This window comes from Polypterus senegalus, chromosome 12, assembly GCF_016835505.1.
Source record: "Polypterus senegalus isolate Bchr_013 chromosome 12, ASM1683550v1, whole genome shotgun sequence".
NCBI classification, from domain to species: domain Eukaryota; kingdom Metazoa; phylum Chordata; class Cladistia; order Polypteriformes; family Polypteridae; genus Polypterus; species Polypterus senegalus.
The window spans coordinates 26,188,120-26,204,529 of NC_053165.1; the positions used below are offsets into that span (position 1 = coordinate 26,188,120).

The window sequence follows — 16,410 nt, forward strand, 5'->3', positions numbered from 1 at the left end:
ATGAGAGTAATTCCACGTCAGACCAGGGGGTGGCGGAAGAGTGCACTGACCTTTTTTCTCACTTTCCTGCAGAGCGTTCACGGGAAATTCCACCTGGCCCTGATGACATCACTTCCAGTTCTGACCTGAATGACATCACTTCCAGTGGAGAACCCATGAATAAAGAGACTTCCGGTTCCGGCCCTTTTGATGACATCACGTTCGGGTCCGAGCTATGGAAGAGGACCCTTCCGCCTCCACCCTTGATGACATCACTTCCTTTTCAGAGCCTTAAAGCCGCCATATTCGACTAACCTGATCAGTTCTGTTTTGGACTTCAATCTATGCACATCAGTGCTATTAATTTCCCCTTTTTTTTAGCCAGTGAACCTTCTACAGGTGGCTGCCCCAAACCTTTTATGACTCCCGTCTCTGGTTTTTGTGACACTGTGTATTCCAGATGTGCAAAATTTCAATCTCAAGGTCTTTGTATTGCCTGAGTTTTCCGCCTTTTTCACTGAGATGTTCACGTCATCTGGAATGGCTGTGTTGAAGAGCACACTTTGCCTCTTGCTGCTCTCGTGGAGAATGATGTCCAGTTGGTTGGCTCCGCCGGTGTTCACAATCATATGGTACATAACGGTGGGGTTCACACGGGCTCAGGAAGCCGTGCAGCTCCCCCTGGTGGTAGCCATGGAGCCCAACAGGGCTGAGCTCCAAAGTCCCATGTCTGTGACCCCGATGCCACCCAGGGGGGCTGCAACCATGCATTCTGGGGGAAGTAGTATGTCGCCCATGGCTGTTTCCCTGGACCAAGTGTCGAAGGGGCCCGGCTGTCCGCCACACCACTGTATTTAAGTAAAGGTAATATATAGCGATGTAACTATTTTAAGGGTGTTGGAATCTTAGGTGTTCTTAACCCTTTGGCTGCCACATACTTGGGGGATTAATGCACCCCCCTGGACACCAAATACGTTTTTGCTGCACTTTTTAAGGAAACGTCACAATTCATTAAGAGTGAAATTTTAATGGAACACATAGTTTTTTCATGCAAAGAGCATCACAATTACTGCAGCACTGATCATTTCACACACTGCTAATGAACTGTAAAAACTACTGCAACAATCTCGTATTATATGTAGAAGGTGCAACTGACGCCATTGATGAAATTCAGTAAATCACCGAGCCAACTGCACATGAACTGGCTGCACACAAGCACACAGAGGCCAATGCTGGTTAGTCTAGTGCAGAATCCCAGGGACAGTGATGTTGGCAGGGGTCATGAGCTGGCTGCTCAACAAATGTACGGCACGGACTGATCGGCTCTGGCGTGCTGTCAAATTGAAATATGAACCGCCTATAGCCAATTGCGGTGTTCAACTAATGAATGTCGCCGAATATTCTTGTTTCCGGCGGGCTGACAAATTGTACTGGGAACTGATCATAGCCGGTTACGGTGGTTCAAGGGTTAATAGGTGTTGGTTCCCCCTGTGTTGGGCTATGAGAATACAGAAAATAAAAGTTTCAGTGAAAGTTCACATGTCAGCACCATGCAGTCTGTTTAAATGCCATGCAGTGCCAAGAAGTGCAGGAGCTCGGTTTTCAGTTGCTTTACCACAGATGAACTCAATGCCAACTTGGCCTTTACAGCTGGTGCCGGAGCACTTCTCTCCCCCTTTCTTCCTATTAGAAGGGAGCAATCCCCTTAACATAATTCTCTTTACTCCAAGAAAGAAAAAATAAAAAGAAAGAGAAGAAAGAAATAGAAAATCACATGAATACCCACCACAAGCAGATGAAAGGGCACTGTTCAGACTGTGTAACCCAACGCGAGAAAGGAGTCTGGAGACAGTGGCAACAACTATGCCATTTAGTTTGAAGCAAGCCTCAGTTTAGATCCGCTCTCCAACCCCAAATCTCTCACATCTGTTCTAAAACAGTCACAAGACAAGCCATAATCATGGGGGGCACGGTCCGGCCAATTAGGGAAAGTACACAGAAGGGAAGTGCCGGGTTCACATGACACACTAGCCAAGCACTCGCCCAACACGATATCCCAAATTTAGCAGCCTAGCCTAGAGACGTCACCTCCCTGTCTCAGCAACTACTCCAAACTAACGTAAAATGCGACTTTGAAAGCATTATGGGTATCAGGAGAACCCAAAGTGTTTTCATGTCATGTGAAAGTGTAAAGTAAAGAGGAGCAGCGCGCTCATGGATATCTGACTCTTGAGTTGTCAGAGGAGTGATTTATTTTCATTATTAAATCGGTTGATTTTTCTATTGGCGGTACGCCTGTGACTTGCAGGGAAACTGGTGGTGGCCCAAAGGGGTGCCCCCCCCCAAACCCCAAGGCTCCAGACACAAGTGTACTGCCACAGTCAAGAGTTCAAATAAATGCTGTTTTATTACACCAAAGGACATTTAACAGGTTCTTCCTGCAAAAGCAAGTCAAGTATAGAAAACTCTTGACACCTTTATTATAATGTCATGCGTGAGTGTTACTGATGTTCACTTGGGGGTGACCTTCCTGTGACGAGAGGGGGCGCTGCCATTAACATCCATCCATCCATTATCCAACCTGCTATATCCTAACTGCAGGGTCACGGGGGTCTGCTGGAGCCAATCCCAGCCAACACAGGGCACAAGGCAGGAAACAAACCCCGGGCAGGGTGCCAGCCAACCGCAGGGCGCTTACACACACACACACTAAGCACACACTAGGGACAATTTAGAATCACCAACGGATCTAACCTGCATGTCTTTGGACTGTGGGAGGAAACCCACGCAGACACGGAGAGAACATGCAAACTCCACACAGGGAGGACCCGGGAAGCGAACCCAGGTCTCCTAACTGCGTTACCACTGCGCCACCATGCTGCCCGTCATTAACATTATTTTTTCTTCAAAAGCAGCCATTTTGAGAGGTGGAAGCGTCGCCCTTCAGCCCCTTCTGGGTGGGACATGATATAAAATTGGGCAGTCATCGGGAGATGGCCACTTATTCTGGAACCACTGCCAATGGAGATGGAGCTCCTGCTGATGGGACCCTTTATCTTTTGTGCCATCATTAATGACTTCATTGCCTAAAACTTTTGAGCTCAAATATTGAGTGATCTTTTCTTTTCTGTTTACTCCTGTGGCCAGATGCCTGTAAATTATTAGTATTAGTTCTGCCATTTTCTTAGCTCCCTCACAATCTGTCCACTGATCACGATGTATAATAGCAGAATAGCACAATAATGGCCACCTTTCATCTATTTCGTCCCTGGTGGTGAGTTGCATAGCTTCATCAACCTCACACTGAGTATGCTACCTAACATTGCAGTTGGTTGAAATATCTCACGGAAGGTCTAAATCAGCCCTAACAGAGTGAACACCTGGCAAACCTCTGTCGTAGCATTCATGAAAATGAATGAAAAAAATGAATTGAGGAATGGGGAATATGATGGAAGAAATTTCACTGATATGTTTGGCTGAGCCTGAATCCATGGCATATGTCCCATATGATTACATAGTGTGGGTCATTGAGGGTGGGATTCTGCTCCTCCATGGACACAGAGAGTGGTCTGTAAAGCCCATCAATGGTGTATGATAAGGCGTGAGGTGTCACATGGCCTGCATCATTAGGTGGCCCCGCCTCCTTGGCCTCAACTCTACAGGATAAGTCAAAGTGATTTCTTCATAATTATGATATATAAATGAATTTGTCAAATAAAATTATGTTCTAAAGTGAAGGCTTTTTTTAAAAAAAAATATTAAAAATACTTGCAATGGGGCTGGTGGGTCCAAACATAAAAAAGGGCATCCATTTTTAAGACAAGAATGTTATTAGGTATTAACCACCGTCTTTGAGACTGCACAGATATTATGAAACAGAGTATCAATGTTGGTTTAGAAAGTGTGACTGAAGGCAACAAAAACAAATGTTATTAATATTAAAAAATATTAATTGTTAATTAATATTGATAATGATTATTATTACAATATGAAATTATTATTTACTTAGCCATTAAACCAAAAAAACAACAAAAATTTTCCCCGGACACAAAGAAGGGGGAGTTTGATTCAGTCTTGCAGCAAAAAGATCTGTCAGTGGCAGTTCTGTCCTTACTGATGGACCAAAATGAAAGTTCACTGTTAATGGTGTCTGATGTGGAAGGGGCGGGGCCAACTCAGTGGGTGGAGTTAGGCATCATCGTTGGTTTTCATGCGGCGGAAAGAGAAGATACAGTTAGCATCCAGCGCCCCCTTTCGTCCTGGACTGGTATTGCTTTCCTCATCAGAGCCTTAAAGGTGGTCCCCACGCGCACATGCGTGACAAAAAAAAATAAGTAAATAAGAAATCAAACCCTTTATGAGATGTGGTCATTTGAAAAAGAAAGCAGGCTCTTGCACCTCACTTTGTTACCTGTAGCTCGTTTTGTGAATGCAGCATGTGATGATGCGGATTCGCTCCACCCTCCCAACGTCCCTATGGGACACCTGATCCCAACACTGTCAGTAATGTCACCGAGTTGAGCTGACAAGTGAGGACAGTTCTCAAATGAAGCCAGGGGATATTTCCAACAATGCTAAAGTGCTTTTATTAAAATCAAACAATGTCCAAAAAAAAGTCAATAGTGCAGTGCAACAGTTTTCAATAAATCCATATAACGAGTGTCCATTGAGGATATAATCAATAAATAAATCCTTTAAATCTCAAGGTTAAAAATGCAGAAATTAAAATGCAGTCTCTGCCTTTACTCTCCGACCCACCTCCATCTCTCTTTCTCCCCGGCTCACCCATTGCTCCTTCAGCCAACCTCCGTCTTGGCCTCCTTACGGTCGTCACTGCCAGACCGTCCACGGTTGGCTCTCCTCCCTTCATCTTTTCACACTCCCACAGTTGCTCCTCAGATCCTTCGGGAGGACCTGTCCTGCTCACCCCACTCACTCAAACTTTCAGTGGGGCGAACTAGCCCCTAGAGCGCTGCCAACTAACGCTCCTTCGCGAGGCCCCAGCTCGTGCTGTCTCATCCTTACAGGGCGGCAAGATCGTAGCTGCTAAGATGGCTCTTCACGTCTTCTAACCTCCTTTTTCTTCACCATTTATTTCCCGATCCTTCCATTTTTTTCTCTATCTCTCCTCCGTCCTGCTTGCTCCAGCCACCTCCATCTTTCTTTCTTTCTTTCTTTCTTTCTTTCTTTCTTTCTTTCTTTCTTTCTTTCTTTCTTCCACTCCTTCTCTGGTCTGGTGTCGACCCGTATGTATATACTGTATATATATATATATATATATATATATATATATATATATATATATATATATATATATATATATATATATTGTAGCAACCCGTGGTTGATTATTGAAGTTTTTGGAGCCGAACTCTGCCGTGCACTTCCCCCAAGCTATCGGCGAGCGGAATGCCAGCGTCATGCACGCAGCTGTACCCAGCTCATTAAGTAGGCGAGCACTTGTGTCCCATACACCGCACGACTCCGAGTGTCTCCGTAATAATTGCATAGATGAAATCTAGCAACACACAGCTCTGTCCTTTTGTATCTCTTTATTAGAGCAGATAGTCAGAAACAAAGCTCAACATATTGCAAGGCCATTGCCAAGGTCATTTCTGAAGACATCTTTCTCATTGATGGTAACTGCTACACTTATTATACTTGGGCTACAAATGTCCCAAACCCCCCAAGCAACTGCAACACAATACACATATACATTCCCAATACAAAAGGAAAATCGACTGCCTTGCTTGCCCAGCGCAAACAGTGAACGTTACAGAATTACCCACAATGCACCAATGCCGCCAGCGCTGACTGCCGGGTCATTACACAGCCCCCAAGAGGGTTAGTGTCCCCACAACCCTAATCTTCACAATAAAAATCTAACAAATGTCCTGGCCGGCGACGGACACGCTTTGGCCTGCCTGACTTTCCATCACCCGTGCCAGGCTCAGTCCTGAGTCTGTCAATGTCTGTCTCGGCTCCGAGGGTGGAGGTTGGAGATCTACTTTGGTTTTCAGGTCTTTCTTGTACTGGGGTCAATGGGTGGTATGGTGCTAACCGGTCCTTATGCAGCACAACCCGTCTGCCCCGTCCAGGCATTCGGACCCGGAAAACTACCTCTGAAATTTGGTCCAAAATCTCCACAGGTCCCTGCCAATGGTGAGTCATTTTGGGAGACAGTCCCCACTTCCTTTGTGAGCAAAACACCCACACTTTGTCCCCTTGTTTCAGAGTCGGACCATGAGCCCGAGTGTCATATGCCCATTTCTGGCGGGCTCCAGCTTCCTCTAGGCCTCCCTGGCCAGTTGATGAACGGTGTCCAGACGCTCCTTCAACCACCTAAAATAGTCCAGTTCGGGCCCACCAACAATCTCAGGCTCAGGGGGTGAGCCAAACACCAAATCCACTGGCGTGCGAAGTTCTCTCCCGAACATCAGCCCCACCGGTGTGCACTGACTTGACTCCTGTACTGCTGTCCTATACGCCCACAGGACCAGAGGCAAATGTTGGTCCCAGTCTCTCTGATGCTGACTGGTCAGGATTGCAAGTTGGGTGGCCAGGGTGCGGTTAAACGCTCGACCAGTCCATCGCTTTGAGGGTGAAGGGGAGTGGTTCTGGTCTTTTTCACCCCCAGCCGCTGATACACCTCCTTAAACAACCGACTCTCAAAATTCCGCCCTTGGTCACTGTGAAGTTCGTCCGGTACTCCGAATCGGGTGAACATTTCATCCACTAACCGCTGAGCTGCTGTGGAGGCACTCTGGTCAGGAACTGCATATGCCTCTGGCCATTTTGTGAAATAATCCATCGCGACCAAGACAAAACGGTTTCCGGCTTCGGTGACAGGAAAAGGACCCAGTACATCCACCCCAATCCTCTCCATGGGTGCCCGACTAGGTACTGCTGCAATGGCGTGAGAGCGTTGGCCGGGTCCTTTCTGCGCGGTACAGATATCACAGCAGTGGACATGCAGCTCTGCATCTTGCCGACACCCTGGCCAATAGAACCGCTGCCGCAGCCGTCGCACTGTCTTAGCATTCCCAAAGTGGCCGGATCCAGCTGCTCCATGAACCCAACGGAGGACCTCTGCGCAGAGCCTGGGGAACCAGAAGTTGTAAACGGTTAATTCCCCCCCTTGGTGCTTGCCACCGTCTGTAGACCACGCCATCGTGCAACTCCAGGTTGCCCCACTGGGAGTGAAGTGACTTGATCTCAGGCCCCTGGGAGGACACGGTTTGCCAGTCGGGACATGCTTGGGTCTCCAGCCAGCCCTTTACCTTCACTAGCACTTGGTCGTTCACCTGCAGTTGCCTCAGCTGGTCAGTGGTGAACGGCTCCCTGCTCCATCAGTGTCATCTAGCCCTGCTGATGCTGATGATGGCCCCAGACCTCTTTCTTCTTGTCGACGCAATATCGACACTCGCCGGTGAGGCATGGACGCCTGGAGAGGGCATCAGCATTGGCATGCTGCCGCCCTGGTCGGTGCTGTATCTCGAAGTCGTATTCTTGGAGGATCTCCATCCACCTTGCCACCTGGCCCTCTGGTTGCCGGAAATTTAACATCCAAGTAAGGCTAGCATGGTCAGTCCGAAGCGTGAACCTAGTACCCAAGAGGTAGGGCCTAAAGTGCCATACTGCCAGGATCACTGCCAACAACTCCCGCCGGGTGACGCAGTAATTTCTTTCTGGTCGACTGAGGCTGCAGCTATAGTAGGCCACCACTCTCTCTCTGGTCTCCCCCCTCTGGGAGAGTACGGCCCCAACCCCCACATTGCTAGCGTCAGTGTCCACAAGGAAAGGTTGGTTGGGGTCAGGGTAAGCCAGGACAGGTGCACTGATGAGGGCGGCTTTTAGTTGCTGGAAAGCTGCTGCGCAGTCCTCAGACCACCCAAACTGCTGGCCCTTACTTGTCAGCTGGTGCAAGGGGCTGGCAATGGTTGCAAAGTTTCTGAGAAACCTTCTGTAGTATGAAGCTAAGCCCAAAAAGCTCCGCAGCTCAGTGATGTTGGCTGGTGGGGGCCAGTTGCTCACGGCAGCCACCTTCGCTGGGTTGGTAGCCACCCCAGTCTCGCTAACCACGTGTCCCAGAAACTGGGTCTATCGGGTGAGTAGGTTACACTTAGCGGGGTTCAGCCGCAACCCGGCGCTACGGATGGCTGTCAGGACCTCCCCTAAATTGTGAACAGCCTGGTCAAAGTCTCTGGCATGGATCAACAGATCATCCAAATAGACTACGCAGCGGGTTCGGGGAATGTCTTTAAGGACCCGCTCCATCAGTCTTTCGAAGGTGGCCGGTGCGTTACAAAGTCCAAAAGGCATCACCTTAAACTGCCACAGCCCTTGTCCGATGGTGAATGCAGTTTTGGGCCGGTCCTCTGATGCCAGTTCTACTTGCCAATACCCACTGCGCAAGTCCAAGGTGCTGAACCAACAGGATCCAGCCACATAATCCAATGCATCATCGATGCGTGGCAGTGGGTATGAATCCTTGCGAGTGACTGCATTTAGTCTACGGAAATCCACACAGGGGCGCAACCCCCCGTTTTCTTCCGCACCATGACCATAGGTGCAGCCCAGGGGCTGTCCGAAGGCTCAATAATGTCATTAGCTGCCATGTCACGAATCATTTCTTCAGCAGCTTGACGCTTCGCAAGAGGCAATCGGTGGGGGCGCAAACGAATGGGAGCGGCGTGGCCAGTGTCAATGTGATGTTTCACTAGAGCTGTCCTGGTACAGTCCTCCTCTCGGGCCGCAAAAATGTCCACAAAGTCTTTCAATAGGTGCTGAAGTTGCTCCTGCTGTGGCGCGCTCAGATGTTCACCACTTCGACGGCCCAATTCCACTACAGCGGCAACTGTCTCAGATGATGGGGGGTCGTGTGATGAAAGCAGTTGGGAAACACTGGTCTGAGCTGCAATACTCTCCTGGGGGTCCTCTTGAGTCCTTGTAACTTCCAAGCAACGGTCGGGAGCTGGTGAGCAGGGGTGTCCAGGTGAATTTAAGTTAGCAGTCCTTCCAGGACGGTTCCAGCCCAACCGGAGCGGCACAGTCTCATTACTGAGGCAGAGGACGGCCCTTGACACATCAACACGTGCTCCCCAGTGGGCCAACAAGTCCAACCCAATAATGCACTCATCTCTGATGTCAGCGAGCCAGAATTCGTGGCTGGTCTGGCTCATCCCCACCACCACAGACAACAGTTTCTTTCCGGGCATTACTGTCCGTTCACCTGTAACAGTGCGCAGTTCGATATTGGTGGGGGTCCAGTCCTCTGGAAGAGGACCAGCTGTTTCGGGCAACACTCCTTTTTGTAGCAAACAAATAGTGGACCCCGTGTCCACTAAGGCACTGCATGGCCGCCCGTCAATAATGCAGTCTAAGTACAGTCCACTGGAAAACCCACAGCGCCCCACTTTAGGGCAGTCATTGTGGAGGGGTGCTGAAAAATGGAGCGAGGGTCCCCTCACGGCCTCACTCCAAGGTCGTTTCCCGGAGATGATGTTGTACGAGGCAGGGGACTTGGAGCAGGGCAGTCCCTGGCAAAGTGCCCTGGTTCTCCGCATCGGAAACAGCGGTCTAGTCTTTGTCTCCGTCGGGGGGTTGATGTTGGTTGGGCGCGACTGACCTCCACTCCCTCAGGCTGGTCTCCTTCCACCCCTCGTTCAACTGCTCTCGTTAGCCGGCGCGGGCGTGGCGATCGACCCGTCGGTGACCCAGCCTGTAGCACCTCCTCAGCCCGCTCAGCCTCCCGCAGTGCCTCACTCAAATCTCGGGGTGACAACAGACGGACATGCTGGCGGAGACGCTCTGGTGTAAGGCCCCGCAGGAAAGCATGGAGGCTGAGTTCCTCCCTCACTGCTGTCGAAAGTAGGGTAACCTTTTCGTGCATAGACCCTGATGTCAGCTGCGAATGCTCCCACACTCTCACCTTCACGCCAACGTCGGTTAGTCAGCTCCTCTCTGCTGTGTTCCGCTGAGGTTCTCTGTCCAAAGCGACGGGTGAGAGCAGCGGTGAGGGCCTGAAGATCACGACACTCCTCAGGTGGCAGATCAATGAGTACCTGAAGTGCGGGACCCTCCAAGGCAAGGGCCAAGTGTGTCGCAGCTTCCTCGCAGCTCCATCCATCGTGGAGGGCAGCCAGATCTACCTGTGCAAGGTATGGCTCCAGGGGCGTCAACCCGCTGTATCGCGGTAGCTTAGCAGGTGACCGTGTGAGGAGGACCGCCGACTGGTGACTTGGGGTGTCGCTTGCGGCAGCTGAAGGTTCATTCTGGCCGTGCCTAGAAGAGCGTAACACTGTCCGGGGAATACTGGCACCATCAGGCCAGTGTGACCCTTTTCTCCGCATAGTTCCACTGATCAGGCGCTCTAGCATAACGCTGTTCTCTAGGATGGCACGCTCTAATTCGTCAATACTCTGTTCCATAACGGCGTCTTCTAAACAGCCTGGAATCCCACTTCTGACACCAATGTAGCAACCCGTGGTTGAGTATTGAAGTTTTCGAGCCGAACTCTGCGCACTTCCCCAAGCTATCGGCGAGCGGAATGCCAGCGTCATGCACGCAGCTGTACCCAGCTCATTAAGTAGGCGAGCACTCGTGTCCCATACACCGCACGACTCCGAGTGTCTCCGTAATAATTGCATAGATGAAATCTAGCAACACACAGCTCTGTCCTTTTGTATCTCTTTATTAGAGCAGATAGTCAGAAACAAAGCTCAACATATTGCAAGGCCATTGCCAAGGTCATTTCTGAAGACATCTTTCTCATTGATGGCAACTGTTACACTTATTATATTTGGGCTACAAATGTCCCAAACCCCCCAAGCAACTGCAACACAATACACATATACATTCCCAATACAAAAGGAAATCGACTGCCTTGCTTGCCCAGCGCAAACAGTGAACGTTACAGAATTACCCACAATGCACCATGCCAGGGCTGACTGCGGGTCATTACAATATATATATATATATATATATATATATATATATACACACACATCCACTGCGCGCCTATACTGATTTAAAACCGACCCTTTTTAATTGGAAGGCGCAGACCCGCTATACCACACAGCACACGCCATTTACGTTTTGAAAAATCGACTTCTTGCAGGCACGATCTCGTTCAGGATTTCTATCATTTTAAATCGGCAACATGTCCGACTGTAAAGATGGGGATACAACATATTTGTGTGAGCTGATGAGGACATCCAAAAGATCAAATAGGAAAGAACAGGACGGAGAATAGAATTGGAGAGATAAAAATGAGCAAAATATGCAACAGGAAGGTACAACGATGAGATGAACAAGCAGTTCTTAGAGGTGGACATGCGGAGAATGTGACATGATGGCCACTGAGGAAATAAGTGCCCTGTTGCAGGGGGTTCCTTACTTTAATAATGAGTAGATACCAAAAAAAAAAAAACGTAAACACCCATGATTACCATAATATTAAAAAGCGAAACATTTAACATTTATTTCTATAGCATGTTTTTATACAAATGATCTAGCTCAAAGTGCTTTACAAGAAGAAACACCAAATTACAAAAATTATTAAGAGACTCCTCTGTTGCATCTTGTATCTAAACTCTTCCCCTTAAATAAAGATACACAATCACCGACCCCTTTTACAGTGTATGTATGCTGGTTTGTTTAAGACCAGATTTGTAATGATTGCCCATTTCCATGCCAAATTGTGCATCTTCGAGTCAATAATCTGGTCAAATGTTGTGTTGAGATGTCTGCTGTTTTACTAAAACGATGCTTCGAACTGATCATCTGCACCAATCTGCACTTGATTAAGCGGTCTAGGCTACTGAGAAAAACTATTGTTATTGCTGGATTATTATCCACTTGTACAGTATATTCTAGCCTATAATTTTTAATACCACCATGTTCAGGACAAATACTTGCCCCAGAAGAAATCCAAGTCAATGGACCAACAGAGACATCGGCTTTTTCCCTAGCAGTAGGTTATTCACATCACATTCCCAGGATCAGGAAGGAACAGAAGAGGCAGTGACCTCCGGAAGCACGGTGAACACACATGCACTTGGTGTCGGCCGTGTTATTCCACACAGATGTTCATTTGCACTGCCGGCACTTCTGCCAAACTCATCAGCACTGCCTCACCGGAACAAAAGTCAGAACGATTTCCGTTTGAATGAATTCCCAGCCAGCGCGTAAGAGTAGAAGCGCTGTCCCTTGAAGATGTTTTAATGTTAGTATGATTCTGGCACTTCATAACTAAACTCTACAGAGGTATCTTTAAGTCTGTGCACTTCCTTACTTCTCTAGCAATTTAAGTTTTGTTTTTTTTACTGCAGAGTGTCTCCAGCTTAGACCTGTTTATAGTAATAAAATACATTGCATTTGTCATTCCAACAGGTGGCGTATCACAAACATTTACACTGCTTTTACTATTCTTATACCTATTGGCATATGACAGACATGTAATTCAAATGTCACTATAACAGTTTGATCAAATCCCATACCAAACAGCATATAACAAATACATATACATTGCATTTGTAATTCCAACAGATCACAAACATTTACACTGCTTTTACAAATCCCATACCAAATAATAAATAAGAAATACATTTGCTTTGCATTTGACATTCTAACAGATAGCACAATGCAAACATTTGTAGTAATAAAATGCATTGCATTTTTCATTCCAACAGATGGAGCATCACAGATATTTGTAGTAATAAAATGCATTGCATTTGTCATTCCAACAGATGGCATCTCACAAACATTAGCACTGCTTTAATGAATCCCATACCAAATGAAACATAACAGAGACATTTGCATTGCATTTGTCATTCTAACACAAACATTTGCAGTAATATATTTTGCTACTACAAATGCTTGTGATAAGTCATCTATTGGAATGACAATCATTATAAAACATGTGGTGTACTGCAGGTGTTAATGCTGAGGTCTAAGTTGATTACTTGGATTTGAATCCATCTCGTGGTCTGGCCACCCAATCAGACCCTCCCAAGTTGATGTTTACTTGATTATGTTGATCTTTTTGGTAATTCGCTCTGCTAAGCAAATAAATGAAAAAGGCTTCGTCCAGAGCAGATCTCTTCATTTGCATGTCTCTCAGCTCTGTTCTCCACAAGTCTTTGGCAAATTGGCTCCGCCTAAACAGATCACCTCATTTGCATATCCCTCGTCTCTATTCTCCACTGGTCTTAGGCAAACTGGCTCCACCTAAACAGATCACCTTATTTGCATATGGTAGTTATAATCTAAAAAGAAACTTGATTTAAGAGAAAGTAATATTAATGAGGCATGTGATGCACAGAGGCAGTTTAAACTTTGCCATTAACAACGTTAAACTTCACTATAAAAATAAAATTGAACAGTCATTGTACACACAAAATTTGAGCTCTGTGGTCAAGCATTGGATTTATAGAATACTACAGGAGATCTGAGCAGTTTGATTTTACTGAGCAACTGCAGCACCTAAAGCAGAAGGTTTAAAATAAGGCAGAGATATATTTTGTTTAAATGGATGTAGAGAACATTTTTAGAAATTTAAAAATAAATGAAAAGTCCTGGACCAGACCTTGGTAGAAGACTCTTGAAATCTTGTGCAGAGCAGCTCAGCTCCATTATTATTATTCTTATTATCTTGTTTTTTACTCTGTTCTTATGGTGGGCAGCACAGTTGGCACAGTGGTAGCGCTGCTGCCTCACAGTGCCAGTTCCTCCCTGGGTGGAGTTTCCATGTTATCCCTGTGCCTGCATGGGTTTTCTCTCACAGTCCAAAGAGACGTGACACTAAGTTGGCCTGTGTGTGTGTGTTTGCTGTGTCCAAGAGTGTGCTCGTGCTGTGATGGACTGGTGCCATTTTTTGGTTTTGTTCCTGCCTTGTGCCCTATGCTGGCTGGGATGGGATCCAGCAGCCCTCGGGATCCTGGTCTGGATTTAGCAAGTTAGAAAATGGCATGACATGACCTCTTGTTAGGTTGTCATTAACACCGCAGAAGGCTCCAAAGCTGCGGTAACAGGCTGGTGTTATTCCAGTAGCTAAAAACAAAACCCCCAAAACCTTAAATGACTTCAGAAGAGTGGCTCTGACATCACTGGTTATTAAATCATTTGACGGACTTACAAAGTAAAAACCGACAGAGAAAACGCAGGTTTTATTAAATCCACTTCAATTTGTCTATCGGAGTAATAAGAGAACAGAAGACGCGTTTGTCAGTTTGCTTCATCTTTTTTAGGAACACATGCGAGGCGCCTGTTTGCATGAGGAAAAGAAGCAATTTAGGGGACTGAATCTTAAAAAGAAAAAGTAATTGAAAATGAAGGGAAAACAACAGAACAAATTGATCACTTATTAAGAAAAGGGTTAGAATGAATACCGGCAACCACTGTAGCGCTCCAGGACAGGAGTTGGGAACTCCTGCCCTAAGTATTATCCTCACTATTACATTTAGTTATGTTTGATGGCTGCGTTCCCTATTTAATGGGTTTTGATTGTCACACCGTGGTCTTTCTGTAAAACTTGCTGACAAATTAAATGTCCCACTTAGGGAACTGAATTGACGTTTTAGTGCAAAAGGACGCAGAATGCCAAAGAGGAGCCGCTGCATCGGCTCGATGACCGTTCAGTGCGTTGCGTACGGCAGCCAGCAGAGGGCACCAGTGCTCACTCTTTGCAAAAGCAACCGACAAAGCAACCCTGTGAGAGTAGGATCGGTACATAAATAAGAACTCGAGAGACGAGCTAAGAAGTGGGTCAAGTAGATGGGCCGAGGGTGGGGGGAGCCATGGCATTCTTTAAAAAAGGAGCACCAGACATCCACTTGTGGGCCCCTCTAGAGCGCGCCACCCCTGCTGCGAGAAGATTGCATCATCGTGCCCCGTTTGCTAGAACCGCAGCATTTCCTCTGCAGAAAAGAGAGGGAGAGAAGGAGCGAGCGGATCAGCCTGTTTTTCATTAAACCGAGATCGTCTTTATTAAAACATCGGCAAAGAGTGCTGACGAGAGGGAAACAGAAAGTGCAATCTCTCAGGAATTTGAGTTGAATTCTTACAGATGGAAGGACTGACTTGGGGTTTGGAGGAGGCGGGTTGGTTTAGCAGAGTGGGTCCGAAAAAAATTACAATTCAGTTGGGAAACAGGGGCTGGAGAACGGCGCAGCAGTGAAACAGGGGCTGGAGAACGGCGCAGCAGTGAAAGAAAAAGAAAGAAAGAAAGAAAGGATGTTGCGTGTATAATTCAGACGAGAGTGTCTGAATTGTTCAGGCTGGAACTGCATTTGTGGACCACAAGAGGAGGAGGAAGAGGAGGAGCTGTCCAGCAAGAAGCAGAAAAGAAACCTCACGGTCCAAGAAGACCGCGCAGAATAACACAGACAAGCTGCTCCTGTCATGTGGGTCTTGAATTGGACTTTTTATCACCTTTATATGGCGCCGTTCACTGTGAACAGTAAGAAAGCATCATACCATTAGGCTAAACGTTTTTCAGAGCACACAGATAGATGGACCAGATGGATTGACAGGAAATGTACAATATAAAGATACAACAATAAGGAATAGGCAGAAATTAAGTCAAACACTTAATCTACAAAGTTTGGAGAAGAAAAGTAAATTGTATTAAATACACAAAAATGCATTTTTCTAAATGAGCATCTTATTCAAATCAATTGACAGAGTGAAGACTTACAATAAAATACCCAAATATATTTACCAAAATTTAAAAATAATGGAAAATGAAAAAAAAAAAAGTAATACCATAAGGATCAATCTATGCAAATTAAGAAAGAGAAATTAAAAAAACAAGCAAAAAGACGGGAATTTAAAGAAAACAATGAATGTAATGACGTGTGCACACCCTATTATATAACCGATAGATAGATAGATAGATAGATAGATAGATAGATAGATAGATAGATAGATAGATAGATAGATAGATAGATAGATAGATAGATAGATAGATAGATTATAAGAATATGTTTTATATGCAAGATCAATGATTTTCTTTTGATTATCTACTTACTTGTATATAACACAACTCTAAGTTCTCTGTGTTTGTTTGGTCCCTCAGAGCAATCTGATTGGTCAGTTTAGCTTTGGTCTGATTGGTCAGTTTGGTGGTGTTTGCTCAGAGAGAAGCGACAGGCAAGAGAGTTGGATACAAACATGGACACCAAGACAGATTAGTCAAAGGCCCTATATATATACTAGTAAGAATGTCACTGCACCCTGTACATGTGACAATAGTGACAGTATAAGCCAATCTCTTAAGGTGTCTGTTGCCCAAGTGCTGCTCCACTGGGTTGTTCTTATGGCTCATGTGACTTGCTGTTTTCCCATTCGGTCCCCATGAAGGCATGTTTTCAATACTGACCCTCGGTTTGTATTGCCTTGCACCAGTTCTCCATTGAACTGGATTAAGAT

General features: G+C 46.3%; 1 pseudogene; it reads right to left on the minus strand.

The window, feature by feature from the left end:
* Positions 1 to 1,514: 1,514 nt before the first annotated feature.
* Positions 1,515 to 8,301, minus strand: LOC120540198 (annotated as a pseudogene).
* Positions 8,302 to 16,410: the final 8,109 nt, after the last annotated feature.